Genomic DNA, 18,530 nt, shown 5'->3' with positions numbered 1-18,530 from the left:
CCGCCCGGCCCCGCCCCCGGCGCTCCGGCCCGCCCCCGGACGTGACGAAAGGGGGTGCGCGGAGCACTAGGGGCCGGCTGCTCCCCGCCACGGCTCGGAGCTGGGGGTCGGCAGTGCGGGCGGGGGCGAACGCGATCGCGGAGGGGAACGGGGCTCTCCGCGCCGAGTATGCGTCCTGCGGCGGTCTGCTTTTCTCGGGCTCGGGTTAAATCGCTCTGTAAGTCTGTCTTGAGTCCGCAGCTAGTGGCCCACTCCGCTGTCTCTTCCTCCTGTTGCAGGTCTGTTTCTGGCTCTCTGCCCTCTTGGGTCCACGCGTCCGCCAGCACACACGCGCAATCTGGAGTGTACGTGACTGAAGGTTAATCAAGGTTAATCATCAGAGGTTCCTGTTGTGGTTCGATTAAATTGTCCAAGGCTCTGCCAACACAACTCTTCCCTCTTTAGCAAATAACTGAGATGGGACTAGTGGGTTTAAAAGGGTTGCAGTTCCCCAGTGCCTGGTCCAGGCGGCATCAGTGTGTATGGGAGAATGGGCGAGATATTCCGAGGTGCTAAATGGGACAGGTTAGGAGAAAAATGATTTCAATGGAGAAGTAGTTTGCTTTTGACCGCCAAAACTCTGCAGTCAGAAACACCCCAGAAGTATCTTGACTTACTAGGTAAATCTAAGTGTGTGGATGACAAAGTAAGATATATAAAAGCAGCTTGAACAAGGCTTTCACTTTGAAGGTCTGACTTTATTCGAAAGCAGCCCCATGTACCTCTTGTGTTATGCGTCTGTATGCTGTATTCTTACTGATTGAAAATACACTTCACCAACAGATGGTCGTTTATGGTTTGAAAAAAAAATCAAGCAAAAACAAATCTAAATCTAGATTAGCATGACTAGGCAAGCCATTGCATATGTATACTCATTTTTTTAGTTTCAGTAGGCAATCCTTATTATATAATGCTTATTCAGCTCTACAAATAGAAGCTTCATTGCAGGATATTTATGGTCTATGCAACTAGCAGTGGAATTCTGTATTATAAATCATTCAATTTCAAAAAATAGCAAGATATTTAAAGAGAAAAAGTAATGTTACTCTTGTTCTTAGGACTGAACCTACTTTATTACCCTAAAATGAAGTTCCAGGTGTATTTATTTGTTATGTATAAAACATTACTGCCATTCACAGAGTACTGTATTCCAGGACCTTTATCAAGCTCTATGTGCATGCTCTAATTTGAACCCCACCAATCCTTTGAAGTAAGTGTTATACCAATAGTGTGGATGCAGAAATGAAGACTCAGGTTAAGTAACTTGGCGAAGCAGATTCTGGATTGTCAGGCAACAGAGTGCATCCTCAGAGATGACCATCCTACTTGTATTCATTTGTAAGTGGTTTGATTATATTAGGCCTGGAAACTTTTATTTATATGCCACTAAAAATAGTCAGGATAAGAAACAGCCCTCCAGAGGACATTTTATGTATCATTGTTTGTGTCCCAAATTTTGAGAGATAGCAGTTGGGGTGTATGGGGAGATGATTCTAAGTGCTATGGTGGAAGGTGGTAGAAAGTGACCTCAAGATAATTATGTAAAGAGCCAGGCACAGTGCAACATGCCTGAAATCCTAGTAACTCAGGAGGCTGAGGCAGTAGGATTGCAAGACCAAAGCTAGCCTCAGCAATTTAGTGAGGGCTCAAATAACTTAGTGAGACCCTGTCTCAAAATAAAGTATAAAAATGCGTTGGGGAGATGGCTCAGTGATTAGACCCCCCTGGGTTCAATCCCTTATATCAAATAATAATAATAATGTAAAGATCATGACTGAAGCTCAACTATAAGGAACAGAATGAGTAGTCCAAGCAGTATTTCTTTCTAAGCATTTCTTTAAAGACGAGTTGGATATCTATTATTAATCAGGACCATAATAAAATAGCAGAGTATTTATGTTATAGTTATAACCCCTTAGTGATTGTGAAATTCATTTAGTGTGTCATGATGGGTGTTTTAAAAAATAAAACATTAGAAAACATCAGAATACATTGCCCAATGTAAGTAATGTGTATTGTTTTGTGAAATTTTGGTTTTATTTATGTGTGTATGTGTATGGATGCACAAGTATCCATTGTCAAGTCACAATATAAAAGGAATTTCTTTGGTTGCTATTGGAAAAGCTCGAAATACATTGTGATAGGAAAATACAGAACTTAAGAAGCCAGATGCCAGCTGTAAAAGAAAGAAAAAAATGTGTTTGGAGTCAGTGATAACTCATTTATTCCACAATAATTTCTTACATGTTTTGAGCATCAAATGTATTTATAACAACTGCCTAAAACTGGAAGGGGACAAATTAGGCCCTTTGCTCTGGGTGCAGTTTATAATCTAGTAGGAAAGAGAATTTGGAATGGGGAATCATTTAACAATTCAAGATAGAAAGGGATTAAGGCCTAAAAATTTATATTTTTAGGCCTTAATTTATATCAATTTTCTGAAATTAGTGATTATTATATTGATAATCACTAATTTTAGAAAAATGATATGGACAATACAATTGGAGAAGGCTTCAGAAGAAAAGAGACTGAGTTTATTATTTATGTATTTTTGTGGTCTTGGGGAGCAAAACTAGGCAGACACTCAGCCACTGAGCTGCATCCCCAGCCACAGAGCTGAACTTTTGAAATAGGAGGATGGAGGAGAGAGAGAGGCTTTCTCACTAGAAGAACTATAGGAGCAAATACTTGAGTCAGGATGCAGATGTTTGAGGTAGAATAACTAATTTGGAATAGTAAGAAGTGGGGCTGGATAAGTAGGGAGAGGCACAATAGGGACAGAATTTCTGGCTAGTGATAAGAGTATAGGAAATTGGCAGTTCCTGGAGTTTTCTAACCAGAAAAATGGTAGAAATACTCATCAGAGTATTGATGCTTTGAGATAGGATGAGGGGAAAAACAGAAACAAAAATGGTCAGGTAGGAAACTTGCTAGAGTGAAGAATTGAGTTGAAAAATGCTGAACTGGCAAAGGGCCAGAAGTAAAGCATTTTATAGGAAATGATGCCATGGTGTCAAGGAAACCTGAAACTTAAAAGCCATTCCAAGTGAGGTGACAGACACTCAAAGACAATAATTTACCAATGTTGTGTGACAGCCACTGAATTAATGGCAAATATGATTCATTCTGTAGAGTAAACTTGTTAATATAATTCTGTGCTAGTTTTGCTTGTGAGACACGTTCCTTCCCGGGGAAAAAAACTGTCTCCTAGCTTGGTGTAATAGACATTCGCAGGTATAACAGACAAAACAAAGAGACATTTTTCTTGATCAGAATTTCTTGAACCACTAATGGAAAATGCATACTGTGAGTTTATCGAAGACAGGATTTTTGGCTCATTAATTTTGATACTCATGGTGTCTAAAGTGTTTGTTAAATGAATTAAGGCCAATGACTGAGTAGTTAGAGAAAAATATCTAGGCCCAGAATACCAAGGCAATATAGAGCAAAGCATCCTGAATGATTGTATTAGATCCCAAACTATGTAATAGGACCAGTGGTCTCCATCCTCAAGTCAAGGGCACTCAGTGTCAATCTGCATGGAGGACCCTGAGCCTTGCTAGTTTGTTGCCTTAATTACTTCTAAAGCAGGGGAGCTATCAGATGGGTCCCCAAATCTGCTTTATCTCATTTTTTTAAAAATAGCTACTTTCTACTTCTTCAAAATCATAAATCTAATAGTAAATCTGTTCCACTTAAAAAGCATCCCAGGAGTTCCATACCAGATCAGTCTTCAGGCAAAGGAAAATAAATAAATAAATAAATAAACTTCTAGAACTAAACATCATCATATATTTTAGTATCTCTTATGAAGAATTGCATTAGGACAAAATCATGTTACATATTTGCATAGTTCCCTGAAAATTCCTTAAACAGATATCAGTTATGTGCTAAGTTACATGAACTCAGTTACTTACACAGAACTGAAAAGCAAAACCACTGTGAGAGTTAGAATCCATAAAAATGATCTCTTTCTTGAAAGATGAAAAAGTATATAAAACATAAATATGTTCTGCACCTCCCTTGTTTCTGATTTTTTTAAGGTGCCCTTTAATAACTTGATATTTCCTTTGGATGTGCAATCTGTGGCATTCCATCAAATCGAAAATGCATGAATTTAGTTATATGTATTTTTGACATTGAGAGAAAAAGCTTAAATAGACAGATGGCCTGGATTGACAGAAATATTGATGACTTCAGGTGGGCTATAACAAAACTGAAATGGTTAACTCATATTGTTAGAAACTATGATGTAGTTGGGCATAGTGCCTCATACCTGTAATCCCAGTGACTTGGGAACTCTAGACAGAATTGAAATTTCAAGGCCAGCCTCGTGAACTTAGTAAGACCCTAAGCAATTTAGTGAGACCTTGCCCCAAAATAAAAAATAAAAAGCACTGGGGGTGTAGCTCAGTGATAAAGGACCCTTTTGTACAATCCCCAGAACCATAAAACAGAACTACTATGTTTTGGCAGTCTCCAATACTTACCCAACTTTGAGTTACTTATGCTACATAATAGAGCAAATTATTTAGCCATCTAGAAGCATTAGTTTTGTAATACTTTGTCTTAAAGCCATCAATAGAAGCTTTCATGCTCAAAGTTAGATATTCTGAGGGTATTTTTTTTTTGATGATTAAAATAACTGCATTAGGTAGGTGTTTGTTAACAGTTGTGTCATAGCTTTTCTAGGCAAAAACATTCTTAGTTGTGTTCACTGGCAAAACCTTGGAGGTCACATTGCCCTTATCTGTATTAGAATGGATCCAAGATTGTTTTCTGAGGAAAATCTTGGCCTAGCCCACAAATATTTTGTCTATTTCCTTAACTTTTATAAAACATTAACCCTAGTTCTGATGGCTGCTTGTGCAAATTTTTGAAATAATAGCTCTAGGTTGCTACCACCACTCTCTGCTTTCTAGGCATGATCAGACATGCTCAGTTGTGAGAAGTCATATTTATGCAGAATTTCCTGAAAACTATGCACTCTTTGAAGCCATCTAAATTTTATTTTCAGATTTAAGAAAAACCCTTAGAACTCTCTCTTTGGCTAGTCTTCTTTTGGCTCCCCCTAATATTACTTTTACTGGACTGCAGTCCAGGATCACTCAAACATTCTAAGTTCAGTGACTGCAGAAGTGGCTGCGGGACCCCCACAACAGTTTTACAGCTGAGACAACTGCTCACTCATCACACTGTGTTCTTGCACTGAGCACTTGCAGAAATTCAGTACCACAAAAAACTGTGCTTCCCTTGAGCAACTAGTTTGTTTTCTAATCTAATAGGCATTTTGAATTATGTAATTGAATGCAGGCTTCCTGTCGTTGTGTTGCTTGTTTAAAAATTCAGAAACTTACTGCACATTTTGTGAATTACTTTTATCTCAGTTTATTATTTTTTTCTACTCTTAGTTTCCCTTTAGCTGGTTACTCCACTGCTTTTATATCTTGTACTGTATATATTTCAATCTTTGGACTAGAAGAAATAGAAGAAAATATAAGACTAAATCAGTCATGATTACAAATCATAAAGATTAATTTTTGAAATAAAGTAAGAGTGGGCCCTTGACAATCTGAGGGAGGTTTTTTTTTCTTACCATTTAAAAAAATTATATATGACAGCAGAATGCATTACAATTGTTATTACACATATAGAGCACAATTTTTCATATTTCTGGTTGTAATCAAAGTATATTCACGGCAATTCATGTCTTCATACCTGTACTTTGGATAATAATGATTATTACATTCCACCATCACTAGTAACCCCATGCCCCCTTCCTTCCCCTCCAACCCATCTGCCCTATCTAGAGTTTGTCTATTCCTCTGAGGGAGGTTATTTGATTTCCTTTTCCTTCACCACAATTGCACCCCACACTTTCACTATTTAAAGTGACTCTAAATGTTAATTTTATGAGCAGGAGACTGATAGAAGAAAATAAAATGACTAAAGACTGCAGCCAAGTAAAGACTGCTGAGTTACAGAGAAATAAAGGATTGTATTTCTTTGGGTTGCAAGAAGTAGAATGTGTTAAAAGTTAGGAATCGAGGGGTACTAGTTCTAAGAAACTTCTGACTGGGAAGCAGGAAGAATAGGGCTACTTGTTCAGGGGCTAGACTGAATATTTGACTTTGGTAATAGCTTACCACTGTTGTAGGGACAAACGAGGCAAGGCACCGAAGATAGCAGGAAACAGTTTTTATTTGGCTGCAGCCTGGTTCAGAAGGCATGGCTTTTTCTGGAATCAATTAATCCCCTGAACCTCAAGTTCAGGTAGTTCCAGAGTTTTATACCCAGCATGTAAGGGGAGGGGCTCAGAAGTTCACAGTCTGCAAAAGTTCACATAAAAGCAGCTTTTTCTTTCACTGTTCTGGACAGTGAAAGAAAAAGCTGCTTTTATGTGAACTTCAAGGACAACACCCTTCAAGGACAATACCTGAGAAGGGGAGAGCTTCTTCTCCCCTTTCTATTCTCCCCCTGCTAGCTGTTACCATGGAGCCCAGTTGATAACTTTCTTATCTTAAAAATGTAGACATCTTGGCTGGGGATGTGGCTCAAGCGGTAGCGCGCTCGCCTGGCATGTGTGCAGCCCGGGTTCGATCCTCAGCACCACATACAAACAAAAATGTTGTGTCCGCTGAAAACTAAAAAAAAAATAAATATTAAAATTCTCTCTCTCTCTCTCTCTCTCTCTCTCTCTCTCTCACACTCTGTCTTAAAAAAAAAAAATGTAGACATCTCTGTGAAGCCCAGTTCAAGTCCAGAGACCTTGTTTGCACATTTCTTCAAAGTGCTATACTGGATATGTTTGTGAAAAACTAGTAAGGGGGTGTCCAGCACCTGGAGTGCTGGTATCTTCTCGGCCTGTGGCCAAGTAAACAGGACGGCACAAAAATAGGAAGTTTATCTACATTGAACTCTTTTGCAGAAACTCTTTTGCTGACACTTCTAAAATCAGACAAGGTGAAGATTTCTGGAGAAGCCCAGTAAAGACTTTTCAGTGGAGAAAGTGGGTGCCACTTCACCACTACAAAGGACATGGGGAGTGTCATGATAATAACTACAAAAGGGTGGCAGAGAGCACTGTGAGAGTGTACTGGGGCAGAGTTTTGAGTGACTCCAGATAACATGTAAGAAAGCATACTGTTTCCTTGGTGCTCAGGAAGGTTGAGAACAAGAGATTTGAGATAGACCAAGGATAGTAGCTGGAATGGTTTGTGATTAGGTGAGATAGGATACTTGGGCAGAAAGAGAATGCAACCAGGAGGAGAAGCCTTATTTCTCTAGGAATTAGGGGAGAGAAAGATTGGACAGAAGAGAGCTGAGATCTGGCAGTGGGCCTGAGGACCCAGAGCAGAAGAAACCCTCGGGAACACTTGGCACTTAACTAGGTCCCAGCACATTAGTATGTATTTGAAACTTTGTCACAATGATAAAGCTGAATCAGACTGAACCTGTGTCTATGCTGTTGTGACCACCTGCTAGTGGTTTTTCTCTTGACATGGCCCCACAGCTTTTCCTTGAGCTGGAGGGATCTGCCTTTGGAAGTAATTCCCTGTGGAGGAGAAAAAAAGAGATGAATGGCCACACCATATAATCAAACCATAATACTTCTTTTTGTGTGTTGCACATACTGTTTGCCAGGAAATCTCTTATATTCTTCTTTACCTTCTTCATCATCTAAATCTTAGCTTTAAAGCTATCCCTTTAGAGGTTAGGTCTCCTTACAGAGCTAAAACATTCATAATCATTAAATACCTAAAGGATTCTGGTGGCTGTGCTTCTGTCTGCCAACCAAATAAAAATAAAAGCATGAAACAAATAAACATTTATCTATTTTTTTGAGATAGCATACAACAAAATGTATATGTATCTTGAATAACTTCTTCCTAGATTTTCTTCAACTCTGTGATCTCATTCTGTCTCCTCACACATGCTGTCCTGTGCTCACTCTTTCTCTGCCTCTTTCTGAGTCTTGCTTTGCTGGTGCCCCAGGCAAGTGCTGAATTTTCCAACCAGGTCATTCTGTACTTTCCCCCATTAAACATTCCCACAGTGCCCTGTACTACAAGTACTTTGCACATTGGTAATCATGACACTGTTTACTGTGGTCTCTCTTTAATGTCTGTCTTTCCCAAGAGACTCTTCCATACGGCAGGGACTTTTCATCAGTTTGTAAAGTTCATGAAGAGCACAAATATGTGTTTGCTTGACTTGGTATCCTATAAAAAGTAAACAACTTTTAAGTGACCAGAGGAGAAATCAAGGAATCTTCTAGAACGATAAACTGGATTTTTATGAATATAGGGGATAAAAGAAGATGAAAACAATGAGGTGAGAAGACCAAATGAAATGAGGTGTTTTCCTGTGCAAGATTAATTCAAAGTCTTTACACTCTACTTAATATTGTATTTCTGGTGAGGTAAATTAGTTTCCTCTAGATAATTTATATTAAAATACAATGTAGATCTGTATATATTTATTATTAGAGTTAATAAATAATGTAGTAATATATTTACTATTGACAGTTTTATAAGATCCATTCATAAAATCATAGTAAACCTTTTCCTAGTCTGGTGTCCAGAATATTAGACTGTAGTCCTCCTTTATACCGTCAGCCCTTCTGCCACATTTATTCAACAAATATTTGCTGAACATTTAGCACATGTCAGTCATTGTGCCTGGTACCCAGGTGAATAGTCCCATAGGCCTTGCCCTCAAGAAATTGACAGTTCAAGATCAGTGGGTACTAAGTTACAGTAAGGAGCAACAAATTCTGGGGTGCTATTGCCTGGTAGGAGGAATATAGTTAATAATTATGTACCATACATTTCAAAAAGCTAAAAGAAAAGATTTTAAATGTTTAAAATGTTCACTATAAAGAAATGATGTGAGGAAATAGATATGTCTAACCTGATTTAAACATTACACTATGTATGTACATGTACTGAAACATTATATGATATTCCATTCATATCTATAACTTTTATTTTTATGTGCCAGTTTAAAATATATTAAAAAAAGAAGTAGCTTATAGTTCCAGATCAAAGGTACTACCCCAGAGTACAATAAAAATATAGACAAAAGTATTCAGAAGGACTGTATTTGAACTATGTAGGAAAGTACAGTTTTTATAGAATAAAGAAAGTCTGTAAGATAAAGTTTAGATATTCTTAGTTCTGACACCTTCACCTTAAGATGTATTTGTTTCCTGACCAGGTCCTCAAATATTCACCTAAGACATGGTAACTTTGGGGGATGGAATAATGCTTCTTGCTAATCAGCATAGACAACACCCAGTGATCTTGCATGAAGAAACATCCTGTTGTGAAAAGGTGATTACTCATTGTATCCACAAAACAGGAGTGTGATGTCTCTGTGAATGTATGTGTGCATACATTTATGCCCGTGAATGTGTGTGCTTGTGTCAAGAGGAAGTGATGTGTGCATGTTTTATTACTTAGCACACTTGGATTTTTTTATTCAGAGATATTAATAAAGGTAAAGTTGAAGGCTTAACCCCAAGACGTGATTGTTAGTTTTGCACAGAGGAAAATCTCTGTCTCATGACTGTAGATTGCACTTCTAGTCCTCAAATGCAATGAGAGAACATCTAACTTAGTGGAATCACTAGCATGACCAGAAAGTCAACTCACTCATATTATGATGGCTAAGGATGATCATTATAAGAAGAAAAAGTTACTGTTAGATACAGTATTGTGAAAAAAGGATGAAAAATCCTCAATCATATTAAGAAAGCTGAACAATTTTACAGACTTACACACAGATACTTTTTTCTCAGTACTATTTTATGTTTTTTTAAATCTATGTACCTGTACAGAAAAATGCAAACATCATTTAGCCTTGAACAATTCAATAATGTGTATGAAAGCTAATTAATAGGATTTAGTTCCACTGGGTGTGAGGTTGCATTAGGATTCCAAATGACATTTTACTTTTACTTTATTGGGTTGTTTTAATATGTCAAATGAGAAGATGCAAGTTTCCTTACTAATTAATTAACTAATTAGTACTTTGGGAAACATGCCAGTTTTTATGTTGCCGCCATCATTTTTATTTTTAGCTCCATCTGTTTTGTTTTATCAAGTTGCTGTTTAAACTCTGGTACAATACTTAGTTTGTAGCTTCAATACTGTCCCTACTAACTTCCTGTGTTAGTTAGGTTTTCATTGGTGTGACCAAAATACCAGACCAGAACAACTTAGAAGAGGAAACATTTATTTTGAGTTAACAGTTTCAGAGGTTCAGTCCATGGTCGGCCAGCTCCATTGCTCTGGGCCCAAGATGAAATAGAACATCATAGCAGAAGCACACAGCAAAGGAAAGCTGCTGGCCTCATTGTAGCTAGACAGGAAAAAGAAAGAGAGAGAGAGAAGGGGAGATGGAGAGAGAGAGGAGCCAGAGGAACAAGATATAATCACCAATCGAACACCCACAGTGACCTACTTTGTCCAGCCATGCCCCACCTGCCAACATTTACTACCCAGTAATCCATTCAGCGTTAACCCATCAAATGAATTAATCTACTGATTAGATCACAGCTCTCACAATCTAATCATTTTGCCTGTTAACAAGCATACATTGTCTCCTCTGCTTTTGGGGGACACCATATAATCAAACCATAATACTTCCCTAAAATGAATACTTCATTACTAGCCCCTAAGCCTGCTCTTTGCTCCTCAATATCCTATACCAGAAAGAATCTCTTTTTATTTAAGGCTAGTTCATGGTCACATCAGAATCTCAGAGTCTTTACAGTTCTCATGGATTTTTTTAGAACGTATGGATGGAATCTGTCTCCAGTTGAAACCTGGAGATTTCCTCTTGGATTTCCCTCCCTTTTCTTGCCCTTTCCTGGGAACTGAGTTCCCAACCTCTCCCTGCCCTTTGAATCAAAGACCAGAGGTGCACCACTGACAGAAAGTACTTGTATTCTTCAAAGGAGAGCATTTGTTGCTGTCAGTCACCTATTGTAAAATAACTCTGATGAGTATTATTAATTTTTATGTTGATCCTATTTTATTTAATATTATTATTATTAATAATAATTAATGATATCATCCTCTATATAGAAGGTGAGTAAATAAATTACAGTCTGCTCTTTAATCCCTTTTTTCCTCATCTGACTCAAATTTATGTTGATTAAAGGTTAGAATAAAAGTATGCTTAATTGGGCTGGGGTTGTGGCTCAGTGATAGAGTGCCTGCCTAGCACATGTGAGGTACATTTAGTGGTTTAGTGGCTTAGTGGTTTGGAAAGCGCTTAAGAAGAAAATACTGTTGATTTTAGTTGTCAGTAAACTTATTGTTTCACTTCATCTCAGCCACATTGAAAAACTAAATAAAGGTATTGGGTCCATCTACAACTAAAAATATTTTTTGAAGTAAGCTTGATTAAATTGTGCTATTTACCGAATGCTACAGTTTATGATGTAATAATCAAACACTATACATTCTTATGGCTAATATAGAAATTTTTATAACAAATTATTGTATATAATAATAAATAAATTTATAACAATAAATGGGGAACATCCTAGAAGGTATGCTAATCTATTACCAGAAAGAATCTCTTCTTATTTAAGACCAGTTCATAGTCACATCAGAGTCTCAGAGTCTTTACAGTTCTCTGTAAAATAATTGTGGAATAAGGAATAAAAGACATCTTTTGAGAATATACAGTGTGAGGATCTCAAAGTTTGTATTCTTTATGTCTCTCTCCATAAAATATCATCTTTGTGGATGAGAGCAGATCCTTAATATCTTGTCCTTAGCTGTCTTTTCTCTCTGTATCCCCAGTTGGTTTCAACCTTTCTCCCCTGCAAGCAATTGTCTTTATTTCATCATTCAGACTGAGTCTTTTGAAAGCTCATAAATCAACAGAAGCCAGAAAATTACAAATGCACACTGTATGTTTAATAATAGTGCACAATCTGATTACTGTAAGTACAATTTTAAATTTTTTCTGTTCAAACAGTTTATGTGAATAGCAACTTCTATTTTCTTAGACTTACTTGAGTGGAAAAAAATCCCTTTGAAGCTACAACAGAACTTGTGGTACAATATTGATTAATTGGTAATGCAAATTAGCTTGTGCCTACCATCAGAACGTGGAAAAATATATTTGAGTCTGAAAGTAAGACCCTCAGTTCTGTCTGTGCACTTCCTTAGTTGGTTGAAACTCTCAAATATACCTCCCTTTTAACAGCGGTAAAGGTTGTTTTACCTTATGGAATAAAAAAAAAAAAAGATAAGTTGACCTTTTCCATTTTATCTGAAAGAAAGTGCTTAAGAAGAAAATACTGTTGATTTTAGTTGTCAGTAAACTTATTGTTTCACTTCATCTCAGCAACATTTTCCAAACCACTAAACCACTAAATGTTCACTGGAGACTTTCAGGTCATGGCAAGATGACATAGTAATTTGGTGCTTAATTGATTTAATATTGAGTGCCAAGAAACAATTGAGGCTCAACCCACAAACCCCAAATCCATTACATTATCCTATTTTGAATGTTTAAAAAAATAAGTAGAAGATTTTAAAATAGCCACTTCATTTTAGGCTCTATAATGATAGTATGTGAAATTATTAAGTTGTATAGTATTACAGAGCTTTCAGAAGACTCAGATTTGAGCTGATGTATTTCATAAGGAAAAATTCTTATTTGCTTGCTAATTTACCTGAAGATATTCATCTCTAATGTGTACTCCCAGAAATGTAAAAATGTTCCATCGCATTTCAAATTATCAGTAGCAGTTAATTAAGGTTCAAATTGCTTTGAGGATGCTAAAATTGATTTTATCATTTTTGTCAATTTCTTTTTATTGTGCCATTCCTGGGTTTATGCCAATAATTTGTCAGATGCAATTACATTTGTGAATTTAATTTTCTTTTGCACTGTATGGCAAACTAGGTATATTCCCATATTACTAGGTGTTTTATAGGAGTTACTCTTGATTTTCCTTAAAATTATTTACTGGTTTTTCATATTATTTCCCATGATGTCATTTACTCTCATAATATGAATGTGGCAATCATTTTAGTAGTTAGAAAAGCTATAACAATGCAAATATGTACTTGGCCTTCATTGGTCTTTAATCCACTACTGCCAATTTAATCTACATACCAGACATTAAATAACAACAGAATTAATAACAATAATACCTACTATTTATTGAACACTTACTAGGCCCTAATCCCTGAACTTAATACATTGTCTTAATTAACCTTCTTTGTAACCTGAGGATGGCACAGTTTCTATCTACCATATGGCCAAAGTGGTTGTTAAAACACTGAAGTACTTTTATTGTGGTAGTGAAGAGCTGATGTCCCAAGCTCCCCAAGTGTCCTTTGTACCTTTTTTCTCCAATTTCCCATCTTTTCTCCTGGGGATCTCTCCATCTTGTCCTCCCCAAATCCTGAAACTAGAGGATTAACAATGGCATGGCAGAGACCCTCTGTGACCTCTGCTCTAGCAGCCAGACTTCGTTCTGATGTGTTGGTACCCAAGCTGTTCCAGTAGTTAAATATTGTGGTTATTAGCAAAGATGTAGATACTATCATTACTGTTCTGCAGGAGGGAAAACTCATATAAATATGTAAAAGTTCATCAGTTTGCCCAAGATTGCCCACCTAGAAAGTGTCAGATCCAGGACTCAAACCTAGGTCTCTCTCAAGTTAAAATCCTTGCTCTTTTTTTGGGGGGTGGGGGTGGAGAAGTACCAGGAATTGAACTCAGAGGTACTCAACCCTGAGCCACATCCCCAGCCCTATTTTGGATTTTATTTAGAGATAGGGTCTCACTGAGTTGCTTAGCATCTCCCTTTTGCTGAAACTGCTTTGAACTTGTGATCCTCCTGTCTCAGCCTCCCAAGCTGTTGGGATTACAGGCATAAACCACATCGCCTGGCAAAATCCTTGCTCTTAACTAGTATAGTGGACTAAAAAATAGAGAAAACCAGCCGGTGATTAGTGTTGACTTCCCAGGCCCCAACATGGATAGCTATCTACTCTGACTACTTGTACAATGAATTTTAAATTTAATTATGTTTTTCATTAGGTTCTCAGCCATAATAATGAGCATGCAAGTACTAGGTTGATAATGGATACTTTGCATTATTCCACCAGCATCCTGTATTTACTAATTTAGCCCATGTTGTATTTTGCAAAAATGTCTCCATAGGTAGAAATTACCTTCTTTATTCATCCCTTTTAAAAACATTTTAAAATGTTATTGTATTTTTATACATTTATTTTATTTATATATTTTTATGTGGTTCTGAGGAAAGAACCCAGTGCCTCATATGAGCTAGGCAAGTGCTCCACTACTGAGCTACAATCACAGCCCCTATTCATCCCTTTTTGGATGATGCCCCCTATTCAGACAAATGATTAAACACACCAAAAATGGTAAATTACAAACTTAACATTTTTATATACTTTTAAACTTTATTTACTTTTATATAATTTTAATATCCCAAATCCAAGTATCATAGGCTGAAACCCCTTAGCATTATATTTCGCTTCTTCTCTCTTATCTACCTTTTCTTTCTTTCCATTGTTAATAAAAAACCCAGTGCAAAAATAAAAAAACCTAGCCTTCATATGGACATTATGAAGATCCATAATGTCCAAGTCACTTATATAACTCCATCCTTAGTATCAGAGAAAATTCTAATTCTATTAGCATGTGTTGTATATTTTTTAAAGGCAGTTAGACCAACAGGTGAATCAAAAAGTCTGCTGTCTACAAAGCACATTTTTATTTAGCAAATTGCATCAGTGCTCTGAGAACTGGATATACCACATCTATCTGCCAAAGCAGAAAAATTTGACAAGGGATGCAGAAATACTTCAGGTATGGTGAAAGAAATGATAGGTTTTATGTGTAGGTGATGTATGGAGTGCAGAAATTATAAGACCTCTCCAAGGTTGGCCTATCTGACATTAGGGACAGGGCTAACATGTCTTAATGGAGGCCTAGCATGACAACCAAAGGCATACTGGATCTTTCTCTGGGCAGCATATGTGTATTTCTTGCTATAATATTATGAAATATCATAAATGAAGGTTTGTCCTTCATTTCTCGACAAATATCTTTATATATCTAGAATCTCCAAAGTGACACATATCTTTTGTGTGCTAATCAGATGACTGGTGGCTGGAGTTTCCTCCTTAGCCTCAGGATGGGGGCTGTTTGCCAGGGGCACAAACCTTGCAATTAGAAGGTTGGAGCTTACAGTACCTCCACCTAACCTAGGGGAGGGGAAAAGGGCTGAGGGTTGAATTGATAAACCAATAGTTAATGATTTGATCAATCAGCTTACTTAATGAGATGTCCTTGAAAAAAAAAAAGAGGAAAGAACTGAGTTCTGAGGGCTTTCTGATAGCTGAACAATGGAGGTCCCAGAAGGTGATATTTCTAGAGATGGCATGGAAGCTCTAGGCCCCTTCTCCCATATCTTGCCTTAGGCATCACTTCCCTCTGTTTATCTGTTTCCTTTTTACTATCCCTAATAATAAACCCATAAATGAAAGTATGTTCCCCTATCATAGGCAAGTAGATTGCCACACTGGCAAATAGATTGGACCCAAGGAGAGTACCATGGGAACCCTGATTTGCAACTAGTTGGTCAGAAAAACAGGCCATAATCTATGCTTATGATTGGAGTCTGAGGTGCTTGGCAGTCTTCTGGGACTGAACCCTCAACCTATGGGGTCTTCCTCTATTTCCAGGCAGATAGTGTCAAAATTGAATTGAATTAGAGGATAGCCAGCTGGTATCTACTGGAGAATACACTGGAGAAGTGTTTGGTGTTGTGTATTGGGGAGGACCCCAACATCTAGGGTCACAGAAATGTTCCATGCTGTGAAGGTATAATGGGAGAAACTCAAAGTTTGTTTTATTCTTATAGCCTTTCACTTACTGGCTCATTTGAATTTGCAGTGGGCATGGATATGTCTAAGACTTCTGGGACCAGCAGAAGAGTCAGCCAGCAGCAGCACCAAGCAACCTTACCCCAAAGCAGCAGCAGGGATGAGATTACCTGGTGTCTCTCCTGGGCCCTGAGCAACACCTGGGGCCCCAAGGTTGTGACCACACAGTTCTCTGATGATGTTTAATCCTGGGACTTTCAGTAACATTTAGGAAGAGATACAGCCTGCCCCTGCATTACCTTTCCACAGGTTAAAGGTGGATGAAGGAAGATCTGAGCTCCGAGAGCTGTAAGAACAAGACCAAAGCTTGACTTTTTCGTTGTCTTTCTGCTCAAAGGGATCAAAATTAGGGAGCAGTGGGCTGGGGTTGTAGCTCAGTGGTACGGTGCTTGCCTAGCACACGTGAGGCCCTGGGTTCAATCCTTAGCACCACATAAAACTGAAATAAAGGTATTATGTCTACCTATAACTAAAAAATAAATATTAAAAAAGAAAATTAGGGAGCAGTGAAAGCAGGAGCTCTTGTGGTTGCTGAGGACTGGAGCTAGCAGTGTGAGAATCCCCTGAGGCCCTGACGGAAGGTGGAAGAAACTTGGAAGGGGAGGGCTGAATCTCCACAAAGTACCTTAGAGAACCTAAGCCCAGGAGGCTTGTGTTATCTTTATTTATTTTCAGTTATCTTTATTTATTTTTTCCTAGGAACCCGGGAATTGTCTTCAAAACAACAAAAAAAAGTTACCCAAGTTTTGAGAAGTTCTGTTCTCCTTAAATCCACTCTCTGAAACTGAATGGTGGAGTCATTTAATAGTAGTCAGGAAGATACTGTCAGAATGGTGAGGGGCCTCTCCCCTGCTCATGGAAGGCCATCATGTTTTTACAAGTGCAGCCAACACTTCAACACATTTATTAAGTACCTACTGTGTATTAGGAGCTGTATTTTTCATGACCATAGTTCAAGGGAGAGGGGGAAAGGGAGGGCTACATCACCTTGGGAACAGATGGTTAACTTCTGGATGTCATCTCTGCACCCACCATTATGTTCACATACTGTAGCTGAAATGGGACCTGGTGTGCATTCTGCCCACTAGTAAGAATGTGCTAATTTTGAAATGGAAAAGTTCTGCTTGACATTTGTCAGTGAAGAGATTACTTAGAGAAGACTTAGAGAAATCACTGCTTCATAGAGGCCTGTCCAGGCAGGATTAGAAAACCTGTTTCACCATATTTTGAAGTTTATCAAACAGGATATTCAATTTAGCAAATTTCCTAACAAACTGACATGAAATCAGAAATCTATTTTATTAATTTACAGTGAGAAAGAAAACTTCCCAGGAGTTAGAAAGCCTATTGTTTAATTTCTCTTCCTCTTATTCTCACTGAACACAAACCAAAATAAGCCCAACTTTCAGAAGATACCTAGAAGAAGAGGAGGTATTTATGCAAGTGTTGTATTTAATGCCATCATGTTAATAGAGCCAAGTACATGCATTTCTGCTCCAAGGATTACCACAAAGTAGACCAGATATTTGCAGAAACTAGATGGGTTCGTTTCTTTGAGATAACAGTTAACTGGGCTTTGAATCTCTTTTTCCCTGTTTCTGTGACTGATCAGATATCTACCATTCTTATCTTCAATATGTCAGTTAGGTGGTAGTCTATTTTGTTTCTTTAAGATAACTTTGTTCATCTCTGTTGATTTTGACCCTTTTGACCAGATGATGATATCATTTCCCAGTCTTCAGGATACCTCTTTATTCGATGTATTTCCTCCCATGTACTTTTTATAAGAGTGATTACTGAGCTTTTAGCTACTTCTTACTCTTTTCTAAAAAATATATATTTCTTAGGTATAGGTGGACAGAATGTCTTCATTGCTGGGAGCCATTAGCCAAGTAGGTATGACAATTTCCTTGCCAGTGTACCCCATGTTGCTTAGTGGAAGGACTCGTGGAAATAGGACATTTTGCAGTGACATTGCATCTAAGGTGACCTTGCTCAAGGACCAGGGCGGATCCGGGTTTAGGGTGTTCCCGATTTAGGACAATCCGGGTTTAGGGTGGTTCCAGGTTTAAGGTTATTCCTGCTGGGAATAGGGCGTATCCTGCTGCCTGAGTTCCCCTTGAGTTCTCACGGGATTCAGACAGTATTTTTTGGGAGACAGAAGCCCAGTGGGGGTGGATTTGGGCAGAGAACGTGGATTTCCCCAGAACGTGATTGTAGACGGCTGGTGTGAGTTCGGGAATAAAGAGTTGCTGTTTGAATCTACAAGCTGTGTGGTGGCTCGTGATTTTGTGCCCAGCCAGACTACGGCACTTCATTTTATTTTATTTTATTGGTGTTGAGGATTGAACCCAGAGCCTCACGTATACCAGGCAAGCACTCTACCTCTGAGCCACAACCCCAGCCCATACTTCTTACTTTGATATTTCTAATTTTACATTGGTTTCAGAAATGGAAGAAATAGGGAAATAGGGATATAGATGTAGACTACATCAGTAACAGGCTAGTTTTAAAATTAAGGTTTCCTAATGCATA

At 38.0% G+C, this 18,530-nt stretch overlaps 1 long non-coding RNA gene across 2 annotated transcripts; it reads left to right on the top strand.

Moving 5' to 3' along the window:
• Positions 1-81: 81 nt before the first annotated feature.
• LOC131425027 (uncharacterized) lies at positions 82-18,263 on the top strand. Of its 2 annotated transcripts, XR_009228822.1 has the most exons (3): positions 82-217; positions 9,259-9,374; positions 16,006-18,263. It is a non-coding gene; the product is annotated as an uncharacterized LOC131425027 (long non-coding RNA). The 2 variants fall into 2 exon arrangements; XR_009228823.1 differs by having other exon boundaries at positions 82-9,374; positions 11,859-18,263.
• The last annotated feature ends 267 nt before the right edge of the window (positions 18,264-18,530 follow it).

This window comes from Marmota monax, unplaced genomic scaffold, assembly GCF_021218885.2.
Source record: "Marmota monax isolate L192 unplaced genomic scaffold, Marmota_monax_Labrador192_F-V1.1 WCK01_AAM20220418_F8-fsc00074, whole genome shotgun sequence".
NCBI classification, from domain to species: Eukaryota; Metazoa; Chordata; class Mammalia; order Rodentia; family Sciuridae; genus Marmota; species Marmota monax.
Note: the sequence above shows the minus strand (reverse complement) of the source record. Positions and strands in the feature narration are given on the sequence as shown.